Source organism: Prinia subflava, chromosome 20 (genome assembly GCF_021018805.1).
Source record: "Prinia subflava isolate CZ2003 ecotype Zambia chromosome 20, Cam_Psub_1.2, whole genome shotgun sequence".
NCBI classification, from domain to species: domain Eukaryota; kingdom Metazoa; phylum Chordata; class Aves; order Passeriformes; family Cisticolidae; genus Prinia; species Prinia subflava.
Genome location: NC_086266.1, coordinates 8000483 through 8004226, shown reverse-complemented (window position 1 = coordinate 8004226; position 3744 = coordinate 8000483).

The following is a 3744-nucleotide window of genomic DNA, read 5'->3' as shown; positions in this document are numbered from 1 at the left end:
CGCCCTTCGGGGGAATCAAACAGGTTTCTCCGTTCGGCGCACGGGCTCCCCTCCCTGTAGGCTCTCCTCTGCATTCCTGGCATTCCCCGGCGAATGCCACCGTCCCCAGCCCTGTGGGCCGCTGGCATGGCCCAGAGCAGCCCCCCAGCTCTCACCCCACGGGATTTCTCCTCGGACCGGGCACTGCCAGGGCTCGGGCCCTGGGCAAGGGGAGCAGGGCCCCACCGCTGCTCGGTACCGCGGGCTCGGAGCCGCTCTGGTACCCAGGGAGCATCAGGGACCGGGGCTGTAATTAGCCCTCGACACTGATTGTCTACTTGGAACTCATTAACGAGGCCCATAGGTGTGATAATCACACGGGAAATTGCTGGGCATTCCGCTCTTCCCCACTTTATTTCCCTTTCTAATTGTTCTGGTCACCGCACGGTCCCCGAGGGCTGTGGGGACAGCCCGGCACAGCCAGACCCCGGGACAGGCTTTTTGTCCATCCCTACAGCCTGGAGCTGGGGCTGTGTGTTCAGAGCTGTCCTGAGGACTCAGGGCTTCAGCCTGGCACTGCCAGAGGGTGGGAAGAACCAGAGGATCCCAGAATGGTTTGGGTTGGGAGGGATCTTGAAGCCCACTCAGTGCCACCCCTGCCATGGCAGGGACACCTTCCACTGTCCCAGGCTGCTCCAGCCCCAATGTCCAGCCTGGCCTGGGGCACTGCCAGGGATCCAGGGGCAGCCACAGCTGCTCTGGGCACCCTCTGCCAGGGCCTGCCCACCCTCACAGGGAACAATTCCTGCCCAGTCTCCCATCCAGCCCTGCCCTCTGGCAGTGGGAAACCATTCCCTGTGTCCTGTCCCTCCATCCCTTGTCCCCAGCCCCTCTCCAGCTCTCCTGGAGCCCCTTCAGGCCCTGGCAGGGGCTCTGAGCTCTCCCTGGAGCCTTCTCCTCTCCAGGTGAGCACCCCCAGCTCTCCCAGCCTGGCTCCAGAGGGGCTCCAGCCCTGGAGCAGCTCCGTGGCCTCCTCCAGCCCTGGAGGTGACAAAGCCCCGAGTCGAGCACCAGCATCCCCTGTCTCTGCTCCGTGATTCAAGCACAGGTAATGCTGAGCCCATAGCAGCTGGAAAGGAAAGCCCCAGGGATCTGCTGTGGGATGATGGGCAAATATCCCGTCCCACCCCATCCCATCCCATCCCGTCCCGTCCCAGCTGTGCTCGCACAGGGCCGATAACCCCGCCCGCTCCCAGCGGCACAGCGAGGATGGTGTCAGGGATTTTCGGGCACGGACGCGTTGCTGCAGCCCCAGATCTTCCTCCCCGATCAGCTCAGGCTCAGCAGCAGCCGGGCCCAGCTGAGCTTGGCTCAGTGGCTGCCGCAGATCCCGGCTGCGATAAGCGGGGTTGGCAGAGCCGCGCCCTGAGCGCCGGGCGGGCCGGGCTGCCCCGCTCCGGGAAATGGGAGCTGTCTAAAGGCAGCTGGAAGAGCGCGGCCCAGACCCTTCCCGGGAGAGCATCCTCTGCTCCGGGGCTCCAGCTGACAGCGCAGCTTTATTTTCGGACGCCCTGAGTCACGCCGGGGTTTGCTGAAGGTTTGTCCCGGTCCTTCCCTGAAATAACAGTGAGTAACCACCCGGCCCGGCCAGCCCGGCAGGTACAGGACGGCCAGAGCACGGCAGGGACACCCAGGGACTCGGGGCTCTGGCTTTTCCCAGTGGGAACACAGAATGCCACGCTGGATGTTCAAAATCTGGAAAAAAAAACAAAAACAAAAAAAAAAAAAAAAAAAAAAAAAAACAAAACAAAAAAAAAAACCCTATTTGTTATGAATAAGTGAACAAGTCGATGCCACACACTGAGGGAAATGGATGAGGAGCTCCCAAAGGAACGCCCCAGGAGGCCACTGCTGGTTGAGGAGATGCATCCCCACAATGTGGACAGCAGGAAAGGGACTGGGGTTCTGCCCCACTGCCCTGCTCAGGTGAGACCCCACCTGCAGAGCTGCCCCAGCCCTGGGCCGGCACAGGAGGGACCTGGAGCTGCTGCAGGAGCCCAGAGGAGGCTCTAGGGTGAGCAGAGGATGGAGCAGGTCTGCTGGGAGGAAAGGCTGGCACAGCTGGGATTGTTCACCTGCAGAGGAGAAGCTTTGGGATGACCTCAGAGTGATCTTCCAGTGCCTGGTGAAGCTGAGAGCTTCAACCAGAGGCTCAGGGATAGACTCCAGAGCTAGGGAGTTGCTGTTAGGGAGCTGTTCACTTAAACACTGCCAAATTCAGGATGCTCCAGGAACAGACACCAATCTTTTCTCACTCAGAGCAGCACAGGGGCCCTGCACACCTTTGGAGTAAACCTGAGTGTGCCGAAGTCAACAGCACAAAAAGTCCTTTATAGTCATCTAACCTGAGCAGAATCCAAGAGGGGAATTTTTCCATTTTCCCATTGAATCTGGTTAAAACCAAGAGGATCTGGCTTGGACCCCCACCCTGCAGGCCTGGCCCCCTCCTCAGCCGTGAGGTAAGGCTCAGGTAAAGCTGTGCCTGAGCCCAGGCCAGAGCAGGAGCAAGCTCCTGTCTCCCATCCAATCCCCACAACTTCTCCAGAGACACACACACACTCCTGCAGCACGGGAGAGCAGGAAAAAGGAGCCTTTCCCCCCAGCTCCAGTTAAACATTATTGTCATAAAGTAAATTTCAGCCCGGAACATCTGACTTCAGCAGGAAATGGATTTCCATGGGATCTCCTCTCCAAGGAAAACACAAAGACCCCTTTCTCATGAAGATGTCCCACAGCTGGCACTCCCGCCCTTGTTCTGCCGCTTCCAGAGCAGCTGGGTGGCACCAGCTGTAACCCCACAGCTCATTCCTGCAGGAGCAGGGGTGTCTGCAAGGAACCTGCTCCAAGCTGGAAATCCAGGCAGCCGATTTTATGGGAAGGAGGTTTTACCAAATCCTTCCTATGGCAATGGTGACACCTGCCCAGAGACCCCCTCACAGCCCAGCCTGTGTTTGAACAGCCCCTGCAACAATTTCCAGTATTTTCGAGTTGTGAGAAATCCACCAGCCCCACTGCAGAGCCCTGAGCTGCTCTGGAACTTTTCCTCCTCTCCTGGTACCACTTTCTCCACCCCTCGCTGGTGCTGCAGGGGAAGGGCAGCTGAGTAACCCTCCAGCCCTGTGCCCTTTGCAGAGGTGCCGCCAACCCCAGGGCCAGCGGAGCCCCAGCAGAGCTGTGATGAGTCGCAGGGTGTAAAACCACTACACCCATTTGTTACAAGGGAATCCAACTGGTTTTTCATGAGGCGTCGCTGCAGAGCTGTGCCAGAATTGCCAGAGCTCTCCTCCCTAATAGCAGGGAGCAGCACGGCATTGTCTATCCCAAACCATTCCCTGCTGGAATACAGCAACCTCCCTGTGGCCATGGACACACCTGGAGCTCAGCAGTGCCAGCACAAAGTGTTGTTGTCAGCAGAGCCAGGGCACAGCAGAGGCAGAGCTGTGGCAGGGACGCCGCGGTGCCACTGGGACGCCCCAAGCGAGCTCTGGCGCAAGCAGGGAGATGCTGATTTATCTCAGCAGCCCAGCGAGGTCCCTGCAGGCTCTGAGGCAAACAAGCTGCTCTTTCCCCTGCCCTGGCAGGGTTGCACCACTCTCCCCCGTGGGCCTGGCACCAGCCAGGGCTTGCACAAGCGGCAGTGAAACTCGGGGAGAGAATCTCCAGAGGAGCAGAGGCCAGCCCGTCCTGCTGTGCCTGGGAGGGGTG